Source organism: Ostrea edulis, chromosome 10, assembly GCF_947568905.1.
Source record: "Ostrea edulis chromosome 10, xbOstEdul1.1, whole genome shotgun sequence".
In the NCBI taxonomy this organism is placed as follows: Eukaryota; Metazoa; Mollusca; class Bivalvia; order Ostreida; family Ostreidae; genus Ostrea; species Ostrea edulis.
In genome coordinates this window covers 41443335-41464346 of record NC_079173.1, presented here as the reverse complement: position 1 = coordinate 41464346, position 21012 = coordinate 41443335, and the positions used below count along the sequence as shown (strand labels likewise).

The window sequence follows — 21012 nt, the reverse complement described above, 5'->3', positions numbered from 1 at the left end:
ATTATGGTTTTTATTTATTTGTTTTACAACCCTTCAGTTCGCGAATGTTTCACTCATACCCAGACGTCGCCCAGCTCTGGGTACAATATCACAAATTTAGAATATGTATGACACTCAAGGTCATAGCAGTGAAGGCTCTTCGCGCAATTTTCAAATAATTAAAGATATCTGAACAATTACTTGAGTTTATGTTAATTTGGCGTTAATATATAATTATCACAAACAATTTTTTTCATCTTAATTTTGAGGCAGACATGCCATGGGTTGTACACGACTTCCCGGTCATTAAGTGAACGCCATATTTGCTGACCTACCGTGACCGGACTTTCAAGGTCAAAGTGCATTGCATGTATTTAAAATTAAAAAAACTCGGATACACAAGGATGTTTCCCTTCAAGAGACATTGTCCTTTATATTCCTCCATGAAAACTAATAGAGAGACTATCGCCGCTATTCAAGGGATTTTGGAGCACTTCGCTTATTGTGAGCAGAATGGATCAAAAACCCTTAGGTAGCGAAGACGTAGAGATATAGATCGTCACATATACAAGGTCACATTCCAGAAAATGTACGCCCCTTTGACAATGTCTTGTCTTAAAAGACACGTCTCATGTTTTCAAAGTATACAAAATTATCTGCTTTTTTCTTTTTCTTTTACCCATATAGATTAATTCTAATAGTTCGTTCGCCGAAACATCGCGATAATTACCCACATTACGGACTTAGATATAAGCCCCGATTAAAAAAAAAAATCCTAGTTAATTATCTAAGTAGTCACGCTTTACAGGGATAACATATACAAGCTTCGTTGATCAACTTGTTGTGAAAGAAGTGTTAAATATTTTTTGTTGTTGAAAACTTAGGTTTTCAAAGCCTGATTCACTTACCATAGGTAACTTTTTTTTCGATGTTGACATTTTCTCAGAGTCTTTATATGTTTTAGCGACCAGTGGATATACATATCGAAGTAAATTCCAAAAAAGAACGAGGAAAGTAAGTATGAAACGATCTGCGATTACGAGTAAATAATGTTTACATGGTGTCACTGTCTATACACTATTAGGTAATGTTATTCCTGAAAACATCTGTAATTAACGCAGTTGTGGGTTTTTTAAATGAATAATGCAATTATTATTTGTATTAGATAAATTATGTAACGATATATCAATCATTGACAACTAGGCATTATAATTGCATACTGTCATACATGTCACGGATGTATTTTAAAAAATAGGAAAAAAATGATCAAATTTATAGTTGAAATCACCATACTTTGTTTTAATTAATCAATTTCATTCATTACATTTTTTTTATTTACACGTTGTAAGGAAGTGGAAGCACAGCATGCTGTACGCTGTGTTGTTACGTACGAGTTCATTGAAAAAAAAGCATTATAATTTAATTTAAATTTAAGAAGATACACCATTTCATTATTCATATTTAAAGGTTCAATTAATTTTAATACTTTATATTTTTCTATATCTGCTAGTTGGTAGAAACTGAAAGCACAAGGTGTGCATGCATACTGTTACAAGGTGAAGGTCAGTTGGTGCGATTGTGTATTGAACGGAATGCATATAATGCTGCAGGCCTACATGCAACAGTGCTTAGCTTCGATAAGACCATTTTGTCACAGTTTACCTTCGTCTTTGTTCAAATTATTTTTCGAAAAAAGTACAGATACAAATGTCACTGGTTTTTCATTGCATAGTCATTGTGTCGTCAAAAATATACACGTCTTTCCCTGTCGTACCTCCCTTCAAAATTGAAGAAGACAAAGTTTGAATCGTTTCTACTGACAGCTAGGTACACATTAAACGGCACAAACCACCCTACTGCGGTATTGTTTACAAACTGTTAATGTGACAATCGGTTTTCTTTTGTCAATTAAATGTAAACTGTTTATGAAATGCTTAACAACTGTTTGTAAACCTCTCTCGAAGTTGCATTTGACGTTACAGATATTGGTGTGTAAAATATCGAAGAACATATGCATATCGCATGGTTTGTATTCCATCGCCTTCAGACTCGAAAAATACGCGAACTGTTTCATTTGAAACACATGTCAAATAATTTTAGGCATGAAATTAATTAATTTTGCTGAACAAAAGTAAAACATTTAGAAACATGCAATATGTCCTTTCATCGCGCTAGCAACACTACGCTAATCTTTTTTTCAGGTAGGACGCATATTTGGGTTCCACAATGTATTGTTCTGGAAATATAAAGAACATTATTCTCGTGTACATTTTATATATTGACATCATTGATTGTAGTGTTGCATAATTTAATTTGTAAGATTTACCCCACTTTGTACATTGTTCCGGGTATGTAATCCTCACCGCTTCATTTTTTTTATTTTTTTTTACATGAGGCTAGGAGGTCATTTTGACCATTGTTCTTTAGATTTTTCCCCTGCTTGTTCGAATCATTGTATTTGGCTTATGGATACAGCCCTGTACCAAATGTAAGTAAACATATTCATTCCCTTGTATTATCCTAAACTATTGTATATAACATATTCACATATTATGACTGTTGGAACAGACATAAGTTTTGGCACATGTCTATGTCTTAAATTTCATTCCTGGACACATTGCCATATTTTGATTCATGTTTAGTCAAATGAGTGTTAAAGTTAATCTTAAACCAAGATAAGTTTATTATATATTGATGTATATTTAGTGAGTTATAAGACATTACAAAGTTTTATTGTGAATGTAAATTGTATAGTTATCCTTAGCCATGTAAGCCACATTCTGCATGCAGCTTAATAACGCATATACTATTCTTGTGATAGTTTAAGCCAATCTCTGATTTAATTTTATATTCAGAATATCCAATTGTATAGGGTCCTTGTTTATTCTTTAACTGTATGAACTTTTTGTAAAAATTGTTCCCCCATTATTTTCAGTATCATACCACACGGTGCGTATTTCACACAACAAAAGCGATCCACTTTGACTGTGTTGATTATTTGGTAAACTATCTACACAGAGACAGGATACTGATTAAGGTTTGGTTGAAGTACCAACAAATGTAATTTGATTCACAAAAGTACAACAAGCTATCACGTTTGTCTGAGCGATCGATATAGCGTTTTGATTCTGATTTTTTTTTAAATATACAACAGGCTATAAACAATACACAGTTGTCCGGTCGATCCATATACTCGGCATCAACCACATATAACTATCTTGCAGTTCAGTGATGTTGCGGGAGAAAACTATTGTTACTGATGTTTCCGTAAAGTCACGTGGAAAAAATATTTCTTCACACTGACAAATGTTTCGGAGAAGCATACGTTTTGCTTTCTTATCTTTCCTTGACAGCGGTATGTGAACTACATTTATTCATACTTTATGCAAACACCCTTTATGAACTAGAATAATTATAAGCAGGTATACTATTAATTTTATATGGAAATGAAATATTTTGTATTATAAGGTACATTTAGCACCAAACAGATATGCGCATTTATTTTTTTTTTTTTTACAATATTTGAAATATTTTATATGAATGGCGGAAATAGCAAGGTAGTTTGTATTTTTATGATCCTCTTAAGCGGACCAATTCACGATTCCCCTCATTTTTTTCCTTTTCACTTTATATGATCAAAATATACAGTCTAATTTGCTTAGGAGATTTAACAAAAAATAAAATAATGCACCTTGAAAGAAGCTCGTTACAGATAATTTGTTATATGTGTTGAAAACAAAGGCTTGAATGTGTTATTGTTTACCAAGTTTTCAATATATATATATATATATATATATATATATATATATATATATATATATATATATCACATCTCGAGTATAATTTAGGTAAACTGTATCATTTAAAGGTTGACATCTGTGATTGTACAAATTGATACAAATCTATAAGTCACTTCTTTATTTGTTTACATAAACAAAACTTGAGTCTTCCTTTACATTACAGAGAATCAAAGCTCAGATATTAATCTCATTCTTGCATCCAGACGGTCCAAATTTTGGCTGTTAACATCAAATGAATACTATTTTTAAATGTTAGCATACAAAATAAAAAATATTTGTTTCGAAAGTCGTCCACCAGTCCCTTTAAATGTACAATAAATGAATATATCCCAATTATATTCTCAATCACCGTATATCGTGTGACAGAGTGGCGAGAATTGCATCATCGTCGAAAGCAAGTTTTATAAATTTGCTTAGATCACACGGGTAAACGCTTTATCGGACATTCGGTGAATGATGCTGTATGTTTATGAAAGATAGAATAAATTCATACTTGCTCTTTAGTGATAAAGACGTATTCTATTCAGCGACAGTTGTAATAATCAAGAGGTATATGATCATTTCTGTGAATGCTTAAAGTGCACTTTAAACAATTCCCAGGTAAGAGATTAAGAGCACCGAAGAAAATAAATGTCGTTATGTATTGTGTGAACTTCTACCAAAAATGTAATATTAGAGCAATAAAGAACTGAATTTATTCAATGAGGATTCTTCATTTGCATTTTTAGACTTAGATAATCCTTTAGGAAATGAGAGATCGAAATAATCTTACAGTAAAAGAACAGTAAACTTTATTAAACTTTCTTAAAAGCATCGTGTGATATGAAAACATTTTATCGGGAATAAGGTAAATGTTTTCGGAAAATTCGTTTTTCAGAATTTATGTTATCAGAAATAAGGTTTCGATCATTTTTCAAAATATAAACAATTCAATACAATATAATGTACTAAAAACAAATTAGGTCCATCGTACTTCATTAAAAGATAGATACATGTAGTAATACATGTAAAAGTAATTGTTTTCAAAATGCAGTTATTTTCTCAGGGCTGGTAGGCCTTTGGCAGGGTTACCGATTTTTACAAGCAGTCAGCCCTGCATGTCTAGCTAATTTTACAGCGAGTTTCAAGCACGCATTGAGCTTGAGATGGACAGTTGTAAGGTTCAACTTTGCTAGAATACATGTATTGTTAGTTTGCTGTTCCCCAATACCGGTGTTGTAGAGTGAGCCTTCCCCCAAAATGATACTTCTCCCCGGAAGCCTGGCTCTAGAGAGTGAATCTTCCTCTGGAAGCCTGGTTCTACAGTGAGCCTTCCCCTTGGGCGAAAGTTTACTCTAGAGCAGGAGAACCCCCGGGGAAGTCGCACTCTAGAGCCAGACTTCTCCGTGAGAAGACCTACTCTATCACTAGTTGTAGAGTCAGACTTCCCCCATAGCAGGACTTCCTCTTCATTTATTCCTGGTAAACTACTAACAATTTATGGAGATTGTTTAGATACCAAGACCTTTTTCAACAGGGCATTAGATGATTTTGCTTAAGTCGTTCATGAAACTCAAGAGGAGAAAATGCTCAATAAAATACATTGGAATTGATATGTCATGTTGTTTGACCCAAAGGCCTTAAACTTTGACCCACACAATACTTATGGCTTCGTTAGTTTTAGAAGTTTGAAAAATGAAATGAGGAAATTTCAAATTTATGTTTCTTCTCATTTGCGTAAAAATATCGGTTATGCCTTTAAACTTGTAAAACTTCAGGAAAAGAGGTAGGTAAGTAAGTAAGTAAGTATGTAGGTATAGATAGAGAGGTAGGTAGGTAGGTATATGTAGGTAATTAGAGATGTAGGTAGGTAAATAGATAGGTAGGTATGTAGGTAGGTATATAGGTAGGTAGGTAAGTAGGTAGGTAGGTAGGACGTAAGGTAGATAAGTAGGTAGGTATAGATAAAGAGGTAGGTAGGTAGGTAGGCAGGTAGGTATGGGTAGGTAGGTAAAGAGGTAGGTAGGTAGATAGATATATAGGTAGGTAGTTAGTAGGTAGGTAGGTAGGTAGAGAAGTAGGTAGAGAGGTAGGTAGAGATGCAGATATAGGTAGGTAGGTAAGTAATTCCATGTCAGATAAATTAAAACGTATTTCATAGTTTGCATACGAGGGGATGAAAGCAGGGGTGTTACTCTAGAGCGAGACTTCAAGAGGGTGTTATGGTTCTAGAGTGAGTATTCCCCCTGGGGGCTAGGTTTATTCTATGACAAGTTTGCTGGGGGAGGCTTACTATAGAGCAAGACTACTGGGGGGAAGGCTCACTCTAGAGCGGGTCTTCCACAAGGGGGAAGGCTCACTGTAGAGACAGAATTCCGCAGGGGGGGTGACTCTGGGGGCTCACTCTAGAGCCAGATCTCCTGGGGGGTCTCACTATGGGGGATTGGCTCTATAACCCTGGCATTCATTTGTAAATATGATCACCTCTATCTCGTTCTCTCTATCTCTCTCTCTCTCTTTTTCTCTCTCAATTATAGGTAACTCGTGCTCAATTTTCCCAGGGGTTCTGGAAATGTTTTCAGAGACATTTGCAGCAGGACACGTCGAAACTTTTCTTTATAGGATATTCCTGCCCAACGTTAACGCTTTTAATTATTCAATGTTGTCCGATCTTCACGTATGGTGGGGTAGGAATAAAAGTATGAACTCGCCATTTCAAATGCCCACCATAAACACGTCACATCTCTGAATAAAACTTTCATTAACTGGGAAATTCTCGTCATATTTTTCCCGGGATCTAAAAACGCTCATAAAAGCATTCCCATCATTGTCACCTGTCTCATCTCCCCAAGTTGTCCGTTGCTAAACTTTATACAGTAACAGGATAAAACATATTACTAGCCGAAATTTTACATCGGAAACGAAAGGAAGGCAACAAAATTAAACGAAGCATGTTCTACTTCGATAATAACTGTTGGCAATATTCATGTGATATCGGTAAAGTATTATATTCTTTTCTATTCAGTCAATGACAACTGTTACGTCACAAGTGAATGTACACGTAAGGAAATTTTGAGTTGTCGGATTTGCGTACCCGAAAACGATGACGTAAGCAAACCCGCGACCTACGTTAAAATATGCCTGTAGTTTTAAAAGTGCATAACATAAACATTGTATAATGATCTGATGTCACATTCATGGCTGTATTAAGTTTAACGTTGCCCACATAATGTCACGAGGACGACGTCATAATGGAACTTGTTTACATCGTTTAAAAATCTACTGACAAGTCCGCAGAGCGAAAGCGCTATAGTTAAAAGTTCGTATTATGGATTTTATATATATGGGCCGAAAGTCCGCCCACAAAGCAAGGCTCTAAAGGTAAAACGTATGTAAAGGGGGGGGGGGGTAAGAAAATCAGCAAATAGATAGAAATATTCTTTACAAACATTCATGGAAGATTTTGTTATCCATATGGGCGTCATCATTTTGTTTTGTTCATTAGTTGCTTCTACAGTTATTCGTGTATTGATTTTCAATACCAGAAATACAAGACTGACTTGCAATTTGTAATTCAAACACCCAATTTATTGTAAATGAATGATACGATTATTATTATTACAGTTTTAGTCAATCTAAATCATCAAATAGAAGAAAAAACCCAGCAATACGAATAAATAAATGAAAGAGTTTGAGTTTTGTTTTTTATGTCAAACATTAAAAATATAACTCATTTAATGTCGACAACCAAAAATTTAACCTTCTAAATGTAGGAAGAAAAAAACACAATTTGTGTTGTGTAAATACTTATAAGTAAACAAACAAACCAGTGAAACAGAGATTTTATAATACAATGCGAGATGATATTTATTTTGAGTACATATACACCACAAACATCACGTAATGAAAAGCAATCATAGACATTGTTTGATAAAACACACACTTGTAATACTTATATTTCCAAGATAACATAAATGTGCTTCCCTCGTCGCCCAGGAAAAACCATAGATAAAAATCACAACGTTTGTTAAAAACTATGGAAACCTGTGTGTCCGCGGCAATATAACGCGAGGTAAACAAAATAAATGGCGGACCCTCATTTTTACAACAACAAAAAAAAAAAAGAAATTGCTGTTTTAATTCAAATATAACTAACATAAAAAACAAGACTTGCGCAAGAAGAGCGTGCGTGCGCTAGAAAGTGACAATACAGCCCCGACATTCTCAATAGAAAACGTAATATTAATACACTTATATCTCATAGGTCATTGTTATGTAAACCTTTCAGAATAATCCCACGACACTTCCGCTATTGAAATTCTAAACATATTGTAAATTGTTTAACGCCCCTTGCGAGAATTGTTCACTAATATGGAAACGTCACCATTGCCGGTGAAGATCTGTAAAATTTAGGCCTACGCTCGGCGCGCATGGCCTTTGAGCAGGGAGGAATCTATATCCTGCCACATCATTTCAAAACTAAGGATTATCTCCCTCATGCATAGCTCTTATCCTTGGACGAATTTGGCTCCACTTGTTTGGCACGCTGTTTTTGGCTATATTTAGATCTAAAGCTTCATAGTTATTTCGGATTTCAAATATTTCGGTTGAGCATCACTGAAGAGACATTATTTGTCGAAATGCGCATCTGGTGCATCAAAATTGGTACCGTATAAGTTTTACATCTGTTGTGACATGGGGCCTCTGTTTTTGCGGTGTCATCGAAAGAGCCCTCCCATTTAGTCACCTCTTACGACAAGCAAGGCGTATTGAGGACTATTTTAACTCGGATTCCCAAAGGATCAGTGTATCTATGCCATGTCTTAATTTCAACTGACTCGTGTATGAAAGGTGAAGAAGATAAACAGTGATTAATCTCATAATTCTAAAACATTACAAAATGAAGGATGGGGTAAACAAGGACCCCTTGACAGCACCGAGGTTGGATCAAGTGCCAAGAATGAGTAAGCATTCCCTGTTCACCGGTCACATCCGTCCTGGGCCCTCTGTCTTTATTAGGTAAACGGCGTAATCAGTAGTTGAAATTAATGTGTGAAGAAAGACCTAACATCTGGTACGAACACGTCAGATATTATTGGAGCCAGTGATAGTTCCTATTTGCGAATTAAATCACTAAGTGAATATAATAGATGTACGGAATGCTGAAGTTATAGAGGACTTTTCAAACCCTTGTCAATTGCTTTCTAAATTGAAATAGAGCACGGGAATAAACATATCTTGTGATCAGTCTTCCAAAAAAAAAAATCCGTTAATTTGTTACACACTAATCTGATTCTACGTAACATACTCTGAACTTCCTATCAAAAAGATGCAGAGATGCTGGAGTTCAACCTTGCCAATATTTAGGCACTCTCTTAACTCAACATTTGGAAAGATCGAAAACGATTCATCAAACGTAAATATCAAGGAATAGTGATCGATTTCATCCCTATAAATAATACACAACCAGAGTAGGGCAAACAAGAACCCGGACACGAACCCGGACACAGATATCTATAGTTCTGAAATTCCAAATTTAATGTAACGCATGAGTCATTTTCCATAGGGCTTGATAATGAAATAAGAATATGAGGTTTTTGATTTTCGTCTATTCGTGAAGGAAATCATTTTAGTTTCAAAGACATTTCCTGGTTTTTTTTTTCATATTACAACTCCATAGCTCTCCTGACTGTCAATGACTGGACAATATAAAAAGGACAACGTATTGAAATGCATTCGCGTTTTTGACAATGATGATTAAATTGCATAAATATTTATACTCCAATTTTCTCTAAGATGTAAAACTTGCAATGGAAGAGGCTTGATGTCAATGATAAACATGTTCATTTTACAGAGTTGTCGGACGTATCGATTAAAATTTCACAGCAGATGTCCGCTGCTTACTTCCTCATACGTTCATAATGCTATTCGTGTAGACGTTACAAGACTCAAGTTTTCCTCAGCAGCATCAACTGTCATTTTAATGAAAGACACAGTATACTTAATCTCAAAAACCTTACAATTGATCAAAACATTTCTCTTGTGATATTGGACGTAGGGAAGGAAATCTGACATTATTTTTTGGCTTTCTTAATTTTTGTTGGTCTATTTTATTTCAGTTAGATCAGTTTTACCCATTTTTACCTCCTTTCAAGTTTTAGGTATTTCATGTCTTTAGTAGCAGATAGAGTCAGGAGTTGATTTTTTCTGAAATAAACAACCAAGATAGAACGAACATAGAAACACTATTAAAGTAAATGTATGAGGAAGTAAGTAACGTATATTTGATATGAAATTTTAATTGATAGGTCCGAAATGTTCCACACTAGTCTCAATTATGCTGCTGTCATAGGCAAGAAACAACCAGTTGACCTGGAGCGGTAACTGTCCTACTAACAACAAACAGGTGGAACCTAGAGAGCTATGACGAATATCTCTGTTATTTCAAGAACCTGTTGCTGGGACATGTAGTTAGTTATAACATTATTCTATGAAGGGAGACCGGCAAATTACGCATGTCGCATCTAGTTTCTGATTGTTTAGGCAATTGAAGCGAGTGGGTATTTTTCTTTATCTGGGTAAGATTTGGATCGCTTTCTATAGTAATAATGTCACAGAGTTCGGGCCCAGAACTGGTTTAGACTCTCTGCATTTTGGTAACACTTTATCAAACAACAAATGTTACAAATATCAAATACACTATTGTAGTGTCCAAGTGATTGTATTTAATTTCTAGAATAAAGTAGCGAGGATTAATATAAATAAACAGATATATAAATATATTTATATTGATTGATATACACATGAACTCAAGTCCGTGGTACGGTATATGTTTCTACAGTGTTGAATTCATTATCTCGGTATTGTTTCTTTTTTTTTTCGAATTAAAGTAAGTTTTGCTCATTTTTGCTCATTCTATTTAGCAAATAACATAGGGAAGTCAACCCATTAAACATGTAAACTGTATTTAAATCTTTATCTGAGAATCTTATCAAATGGAAGGTAACATATCAAATGTTGAACTGGCTGTTATTTTACAATTGTAACAGACGGAAATGTACTCTCAGACATTGAATTCATCGTGTTAATAGATCACAATAAGCAAAATTGGCTGATAGTAGAATCATTAAAATCTCCGGATGTATGTACTTACACTGTAGTACGCGGAACCTATCCATCTATTTACTACGAGTGTTGCATTCCGATTGTTTGTATGTCAACTAATGATGACTTAAAACTTTGTTTAAAGATATTATGTACAAACAAATATAAAAGGAATACAATCTGCGTTGGGTATCCAGAGATATATACAGATATACAAACAAACGTAGGGTTACCTCAAATTCTAGTGATCGATATTTTTATATGGAATCGTAGAAATACGTTCATTTAGATTTATTCTTTCGTTTGATTTAATTAGAATTCAACGTCATGATTTGGGCGGAGAGCTACATTTTCAAGTTGTTTTTTAGGGGGGTGGGGGTGGGGGAAACTGAGAATATCCACACAAGTTTCAGGAAGTTTCAAGAAATAAATTCAACGTATCCTTTATTCGCAACTTTCATAAACTAGTAGTTGTCATGAAACGTTATCGATCCCACAACACAAATAACATACCTTATTATTACAAATCACCTATCCAATGACGTTAACAGTCGATGCCCGCACTTGCAAGATAGTGAACAAAGCTAAGACAACTGGTGAACAGAAAGGCCAGGATTATAGTTTGTAACCATTAAATGTAAGCACGATGACTGATAAGAAAGCATTTTGTTTCACAATTTGCAATACCCAATAGTAAATTGATTATTGTTAGGCTGTTCTTAACACCTTGATTCTGACTACGGATTACTACGTTTGCCTGATCAAAACATACAAGACTCCCAGAGGGTGTAACCGGTCGACACGTGATGTTTACATGTCCTAGGCACCTGAACCAATATCTTATATACCCAGGTTTCCGTGTCTCTCCATCGCTGTATTCTGTGTACCATATAGGAGATAATGTTCCTTATCTTATCCTTCCATTAATTCTACAAAACGGTGCTTTTGAATTAAAACTATCCGTTGGGTGTATTTTGCGCTTTCAGTGTTTTCCCTCTGCATGCATCAACTCATCAACAAAATTCTAAACAAAAAAGTGAGGATGAGTGTATTATCATTCATAGCACTGTGATCAATGATGTTTTCGCTAACGCCAATGCTCATCATCCGTTACTGAAATTCACACACGCAATTTCAAAGTAAAGTGTGCATATCTTAGATAAGATTACATACAAAGGAAAATAATTCAATAATAATGATCAAAGCATGCATTAAACTCATAAATATTTTTCAATCCTTGGATCATAATGGTGCTTACAATCCTATTATTTTTAAAGGATTCATTTAGAGCAATACCATTTGGTATTTAAGAGAAAAAATTAAAATACTGCACGTAACGAAATTGTTTCAAATTAAACTGATCTCAAAAACAGGTTGTCCTAAAATGAAAATAACATGGACAAAATGTCAAAGCAGGGACACAGTGCAAACGGTGCAAACTGATATGAAAACACAAATTTCCCATTATTTCTTGTTGGGTGTTTTTTGTAATCGAATACAAGCATTGACTCCGAAAAATAACAGATATCATCAAAATAGTGGTATTTCCTTATAGAGAATTAGGAGTACAAAGTAATTATCCCTTAATTACTCATTGTGTCATATAAACGCTGTAAAAGTTTAGGTGCTTTGTTCACGTTCCCACTATTTAAATAATGTACATGTATATGCATCAAATGAGCAAGTAAGCTACTAATAATGATGGATTCACAGATAAATAATAGACCGCTATGAAAACCGATTAACCAAAGATATCGTATCACACTGACAAAAGACTAAATCAGAGTCGAGTCAAGCGATTTGAGGTACGTAGTCGATGGGGAAAACTGTTTTTGAAACTTTCGAACGTTTGAAAGCAAGGTAGAGAGAATGAACAGTGATCAATCTCGTAGCATATGAAAGGTGAAAATAACTAACACTGATCATCCTGAATTCTAGTTGAATCGAATATATTTTGTTTTGTTTTGTTTGTGTCTATGTATATTTGATAGATATTGTTTTATTCTCTTTATTTTTCTGCTTTTCGTTTGAAAAAATTATTTCAAATATGGATATAGAGAAACTTGACATCAAATTATATTTTCACGGTCTGTAAAATTTTTGGTATGCAAAAAATAACTTTAACATGCACAAAAATATCGTATACGGTACATAGTGGTCTTAATTTATCATAGAGTATTTGGGTAGGATCTTCATTGAAATTGCTTGTCTCAGAAGGCGACTAAATGGGACGGTCCTTCGTATGAGACCGCAAAAACTGAGATCCCGTGTTACAGCAGGTCTGACACGATAAAGATCCATCTCTGCTCAAAGGCCATAAGCGCCGAACACAGGTCTAAATTTTGCAGCCCTTCACCGGCAGTGGTCACCAGAAGTGAAATATTCTCGAGACAATATTCAATGAATCATTGAAATAATATAGTTTGATGATACATGCTTTTTTCTTGAGGTTTATTACACTGATTAAGCAACCTGTAGGTATCTTAGTCAATCTGAAATTAGGTAATGCGTGGTTTTCTGTTGCATTCTGGGATGTATAGAGTTTAAATGTACGTTAATATTTCCGCAATCGCAGAATCTGACGTGCTGCTTATCAATTATTAGGTAATTCTTTACATAGTGATTTTAACTACAGGTTACTTAGTTTTCCTGGTTTCCTGGTCAAAGTATATGACTCATATTAGGTGTACCTGGTGAAGAGGGTTTTTTGTATTCATCTTAAGCTCCTGGTCCCACCTATCATGAATTTCATCATAATCTGTATCAGAGTTGAAAAAGACTTATGTTTAATCATAAAAAAGGAAACATTTTACTGTGACATTGCATCCATACAACAAGATGACATAGCTAGCCTGGAACATATATAATGCTCATATGAAGAAATGGTAGAAAATTAGACATGCCTTTCAAATCTAGCAACGCAATAGAAAAGAAATAAAATGTGCTGTCTGCATACAATAAATGCTTATTATGACAAACATGTAGTCATCCACTTTCAATAGATTCAAAAATGAAACATGTGAAACTACATAATATCATGTGTATATGATAACAGCTTAACGCTTCCCGTATGCGATTATCACCGTGAATATAAGTTTGAATATAAGTCTAAATTTAAATACATCTTGTTTTATTGAGGACATTGTTTATGTAACATATTTATTTAAATTGTCTCTTTTTGAAATAAGTTAACTACGATCGTGGTGTTTTACGTCGCGTTAAAGATATGTCAGTCATATCTCCATGGTGAGTAAAAGTTGTCAAGTAGACACAGGTTAGAGTTTTATATTAGCTTACTACTCCAAGACTCTTTTCTAAATATTGGATATAATCAATGTAAAACGTATACGGTACCAATTTTGATGCACCAGATGCGCATTTCGACAAATAATGTCTCTTCAGTGATGCTCAACCGAAATGTTTGAAATCCGAAATAACTATGAAGTTTTAGATCTAAATATAGCCAAAAGCAGTGTACCAAACAAGTGGAGCCAAATTCGTCAAAGGATAAGAGCTATGCATAAGGGAGATAATCCTTAATTTTGAAATGAATTTCTAAATTTTATAACAGCAATTAAATATACATCCGTATTTTCAAGCTAGTAATGAAGTAATTAGCTACTGCGCTGTAGAGACCCTCGGGGACTAACAGTCCACCAGCAGAGGCCTCGACCCGGGGGTCATAATGTAAAACTTATACGGTAGCAATTTTGATGCACCAGATGCGCATTTCGACAAATAATGTCTCTTCAGTGATGCTCAACCGAAATGTTTGAAATCCGAAATAACTATGAAGTTTTAGATCTAAATATAGCCAAAAGCAGTGTGCCAAACAAGTGGAGCCAAATTCGTCCAAGGATAAGAGATATACATGAGGGAGATAATCCTTAATTTTGAAATGTATTTCAGGAAGTCACAAATGAGTCACAAATAAACATTCAAAATTTAAAAGTAGATAAGCAAACGTTGTTAAAAGTTGACAAATGAAAGTTTAAGCCAATTATTTCAAATCCGTCGTGTCTAAATATAATTTAGATTCAAATAGAACGTCAGTTTCTGTTCAGATGATGATAACATATTAGAACATGTGTTATCTTTATATTCACGATGACGGACGGTGCACTGTGTATCGTCACATACTGACACTCTGTATACAACCCTCAGCATACCGTCCTCGATATATACCCCGGAACGGCGTAACGTTAACGTTCAGACAGGACTGCTAGATAATATGGTTCAATAAGTCCTTCAACACAGGCTACAGTATAAAGGACATAGATATGAAATTCATTTCGATTTCACAGGAATTGATTGAGCCACATAGCAGCATTCTAAATCGAGAGTTCAAAGCTTCATGTCTGTTCTTAAGGTTGATTTCTTCGGATTTGAACCGTTGTGGATCTGATTATGACTGCTACATCTCCTGTAATGCAATAAAACATTTGAATGCAATCAATAAAAATGAAATAATTAATTGTACTACAATATTTAAAATCATAAATCTATATTTCCTTGCAGATACTCAGTAAATGGGTTTGATATTTTACCTGATCAGAGTTTCCTCGATGCATGTTTCTTAATTGATTACATTGATATGCAATTTGTTAGTAGTCTGGTCATTTATATCGAAAATGACTAATTTGTCCATAATTAGTTAAGAAATGAATTCCTGAATAAATACCCTTGGATATCTTTGTCATCGTGTACCATTTTACACGTGGAGTATTTCTAATTCACCGTACGGAAAAAAATAGGTCGTGCACAAACCACTTCATTCAATGTTTGGTTGAAATTCCTACGTGATTTCGATACTTCTGATTCCTATTAAAAGCCGAAGTATTGGTGAGATCCCATTACCGCTTACAAATCAAGGGTCAACCAACAGATAAATGTACTTATAACATTTAAAATTATGAGATTGATCACTGTTTGTTATCTTCACCTTGCATATAAATTACCTTAAAAAAACTATAAAAAAAGTTAGGTGTGTGAGAGAAATTAAAGTTCAATATCAGAAGCTTTCACAGCTGCCAACACCATGGCCTAAATATTGTAAAAAGAAATATAAATCACATCAACGAACGAGAACAAAAACATAGGTTTGTGGCAGGAATTAATATTTTGTTCAATCTGGGGAACTCTAACGACCACCAACACCGTGGCTTTACTATTGTAGAAAATGGTAAGATGAACATTGTCAATTGTAGTTATTGACCCTTTTCATGATTTACAAGATCAAAAGTTTTTACTAAAGTAGAAAAAAAAAAACATACTTGTAAGTTGCTGTGGTTTATTAGAGTTTTTGACAAGAGTGTAATTGCATGAAGTCCGCCTGGGTTTTTTGTAATATATCATGTCTGTAAAAAGAGCGTATGTTTGTTGTTGTATGTCATTTCTAAAGCTTTGATAATGCTTGTAAAATAGAAATGGGTCTTTTGCTATTGGGACTTAATCTATCCCTCATTTAAAGGCTGCAGTAACTTTTGCAAATTTAAAGTTACCAGGCAAACTACCATATATCTTATTAGTATTTATGATGTGGATCACGGACTTACTTATTATTTGTACAATGCGTTTCAATGTTAGTTGGCTGATATGATATGGTATCTACATCTCATAATGTATTAACATGAAAGGTGAAGGTAAGGGATAGTGATCATTTTCATAACTCCTATAATCAATATAAAATAAAGAGTTGGACAAACATGGACCCCTGAATACACCAGAGGTGGTATCAGGTGTCTAGGAGGAGTAAACAACCCTTGTCGACTGGTCACACCCGCAAAGAGTCCCATATCTTTATCAGTTAAAAGGAGTAATCCGTAGTCAAATTCAGTTAGCCAAAAACGACCTAGCAATCAGTATGGAAGACGTCATACAGCATTTGACATAATGGTATGTTGTATTGGCAAACTATATCGTTATAACGGACATATAGTTTGTAAAATACTGACTTTAAAAGATATTGGTCAAACCCCTGCACCAACAACTTCTTTGTCACTAGCCTGCCTCGATTTGAAATGTTACAACATACAGAACCAAGCTCTCATCAGAGGGCGTATTACAATGCGCTACAACACCTCTGTCAACGTCTAAATGACAAGATTCTTCACAAAACTTACCTATACCTATAACATCATGGATAATAATTTTATAAGTTTAAGTTTTATGCTTTAAATCTTAAAGTAGGTTCACAAAAACAACGAATCCCATGATTATACTAGTATTATTGAATGAATGAATATTTATATGAACCTTCTAATTCGCTCAGGTGTCTCATATTTACCATCTTCTGATTTGAAAAAAAAATCAAAGAAGTGTTTGATTTGATCAAATATTATCATTACAGTTCGATATGCTAAGTTAGTTTTTGTATATTTTGATATAACTTTTTAGACGTTGACAGAGGTATCAGTGGAGCGTAGCGGGAACGATAACTCTGGGTAGAGATTGACACAGAACAATCGCATGAGTATCGAATCAGTTGAGAGATATAAACACCATATGCGATTTTGAGCAAACACAGACCCCTGGATACATCAGAGTTGGGATCGGGAACGTAGATGTAAGCATCCCCTGTTAATAGATTTATAATTTTAATTCATATTGATATTTCACCAACCGTTTGTGAAATGCTACAATGAAAGACGACCACGAAAGTGACGGTGCTTTAATAATCGTGCCAAAAATTACCATGGTATAGAGAGTAACTCTGTATATCTTGGCGAAAATACATTCTCTACAAATGCTTTTGGGTCCCCCCCCCCTGACAGTTCTCAAATGCACGATAATTCGGTAGGGTGAATTAAGTACCGTAACTAGTAGACGTTTGCGCTATGTAGCGTTGATACTTAGTGTAAGTTTGTAGTTCCAGTATCATCAAATTATTGTAAAAAAAAAAAGTGTAATAAACTGACCATACACATCTTGTCTTCTGTGTGGACAAATTTCAGACGCATAATGGATGAAAATTGATTAAAATTAAATTAGTTTAAATAAATACATACCAATAACCGCTGTGGCTATGCCGGTAGTGACAGTGGTGGAATCTGAAGAGGTAGAACTTTAATTAATATTTTGTATGTACATGTAAATATATATACTGATTGTTGCATATTCATTTTTTGTCGTAACAAAACATATAGCATATTGTTCGAGTAATCTAGTTATACACATTATTAATGGTGTCATTGGTATAACTGGTTGTTTTTTGCATGTGTATCTGTGACGCCACTACAAAAGTTTGCTGTATATTATTGGATGACGAGGCGGGTGGAACATGTATTTATCTGCAGCGCTGTCGTTGTGTCATGGAGGAAAAACATGGGACACTGTGTAATCCGCTCGCTTGTGCAAGTGTCTAGTAAAATTATGAAGAATAATGTGTCCGTAGTTCGTGTGATTAATGTATCTGCGTAATGTGATGAGAATACCCGCACAGGACTGATTCACGGATACGCTGACGCAAACAAGCTGTAGAACATACCGATCTGCGTTTTGTCCTTATGTATTATGTTTATATTTTTGGTAACTAATTTTGTATAATTAATATTTTTTTGTAAAAATGTTGATCTCGTTTTTGTTAATGCGTCAATTAAGCTAGCTTTCAGTAGATGTGTGTAATCAGCTCTTGTCTACAAATGTATCTGCGTTTTATGCTTTAAATCTTAAAGTAGGTTCACAAAAACAACGAATCCCATGATTATACTAGTATTATTGAATGAATGAATATTTATATGAACCTTCTAATTCGCTCAAGTGTCTCATATTTACCATCTTCTGATTTTAAAAAAAATCAAAGAAGTGTTTGATTTGATCAGATATTATCATTACAGTTCGATATGCTAAGTTAGTTTTTGTGTATTTTGATATAACTTTTTAGACGTTGACAGAGGTATCAGTGGAGCGTAGCGGGAACGATAACTCTGGGTAGAGATTGACACAGAACAATCTCTTGATTATCGAATCAGTTAAGAGATATAAACACCATATGCGATTTTGAGCTTTTGCAACATTTAAAGCCTCTACGATATTGTTACAAAGTGACTATACGGTAAGAAATATCAACAAGCAATACGTAAGTTGAGAATTTGAATTACAATGTAAGCATCATATAAACAGACACAATACCTTCAGTAGTCAGGAAGGCTGGAAAACCCTACATGGATGTACCCTGTAATTGCAAGAGTTTAACAGATGGAAGTAATGTATTTCCGCAGAGTGAATCCCCAGTTCATCGAAGATTGACTCTCCATCCGGTCGATGCGGATGCTAATTCACAGTATGACCAATTGAAGTGGAGTATCAGTAGTGGGTTGTCCATTAAAAAGAATGGGAAGCATCAAGTAGCCATATTGTTCCTTCTCTTACTGGTGATATAATCCCCATCTGTAACAAAGAATTAACTATTTCAAGAAACACACATAGCATTATATTTCATTCCATTATATTTTCATAATTTCTCTGCATTGGAAGCTTTGTGTTTGATTTCAGAACATTATCAAGATTATTTTGTTCTCCTAGCAAAAATGATATAGATTTAACACTTCTCTTTATGCTACAGATATATTCAGTAGGATGATTGGGGTGTTGATATATTTCACAGATGGAAATAATCCTTGTGAATTCCAAATGATGAATGAGAGTTTTGGTGAAAATATATACACAACGATTAGATCATCATTTTGTAAGATAAGAAAACGGTGACTATAACGAGTGTACAATCGTCTTTGTCATTGTATTTTTGATTAGGAATGTTCCCGAGGGGATCCTTGTTAGAATATGTCCGTCAGTACTCCTTGTTTGTCATAAGAGGAAACTAAATGGGGCGGTCTTTATGATGAGAACGCAAGAACCGAGACCCCATGTCATAGCAGGTATGGCGTAATAAATATTCCTCCCTGTTCAAAAGCTGTAAGCACTGGTCATAAGTCTCAATTTTGCAGCCTTCATAGGTAATGCTGACGTCTCCATATGATTGACAAACATGGAGAGGGGCATTAAATCAATCAATCAATCTAATTATAAATATTTTGTCTCAGATTTTCTCTCGTAGAATTTGACAAAATTCAGCTGTGAAAAAGTAGACTCAACAAATATACATATTCTTTTAACTCTCACATATCGAAATTCAATCTGAAATCGAAATCCGCAATATCTCGATAGTTGCCGAGAAAATATTAGAATATGCAACCCCTTCCTTTCAGTGGTATTAGATATACCGCATACTTATCATTTGTGCATACTACTCAGCATATAATCGGGAACGACGTAATCAGCATACCTTAGCTGTCGATAATTATGGTTGCACACGTCGTTTAAAACAGGTTGCACCAGAAAGCAAAGCAATATCAAAATATGTTTCATAACCCATCAACTGATTGTAATAGCAATTATTACCATATGTAAGAACTATCAACAGGGTTCTATATTAATAAAAATGTTAATGATGTACTTTTTATTATTCTTAACGTTATTACAAAATAAGATAAAATAAAAAATCTGTAACAAGACACTTTCTTAAATTTCGAAACCATGGATTGTTTTCTAACAGAAAGAACATATGCCAGTATTTCAATATATAGGGTAATGTCCGACTACCTATCCATTTCATAAAAGTAATGAAGCCGAGGCCTCGAGAGGAAAAAGTTCATTGGTTGCAAGTAATGGAAATATACCAAGATACCGACTTACTTCAAAAATACCGACAATTTACAATTAAATATATTCACCGTGTACTAAAAACCACGGACTAACATTAAGCTTTAGTAAAATATAATTTAAATATTAATAAAAACTACTAGTGGGAGTTTTCCCGATCACTTTTACACGTTTACTATATTTGAACTAACAGGGGATCATCTGCAAGGAATGAAAGAAAAGAAATACTAACCTAATCACTGTTAAATTATATTCTTACGTAGTACGATTTGGAGTTTGACAACAAATTCATTGATTGTGGTTAAAGGAATTAGATTCATTTCAGATAAGTTTAGACTACTGACTTTGGACTGTAATGGGCCGAATTGGAAATAATGCATCCATGGCAGCAATGATAGATCGTCACGTGTATACGTGTTAGGGTTAAATGTACTATATTTTGTAACATATTTAAAACAAAACATCTTTCATTTTCAGACAAAATATCGTA

The 21012-nt window shown here is 34.3% G+C and overlaps 1 protein-coding gene and 1 long non-coding RNA gene across 2 annotated transcripts in view; both read right to left on the bottom strand.

Annotated features, from left to right (window-relative positions):
* LOC125665416 (leucine-rich repeat-containing protein 15-like) overlaps positions 1-21012 on the bottom strand; it is a 996853-nt gene that overhangs the window by 432333 nt on the left and 543508 nt on the right. The window lies entirely within an intron of this gene.
* On the bottom strand, positions 14794-19244 carry LOC130050787 (uncharacterized). Its single transcript, XR_008799048.1, has 3 exons — positions 18993-19244; positions 17870-17911; positions 14794-15285 (listed from the first exon to the last, which is right to left on the bottom strand). It is a non-coding gene; the product is annotated as an uncharacterized LOC130050787 (long non-coding RNA).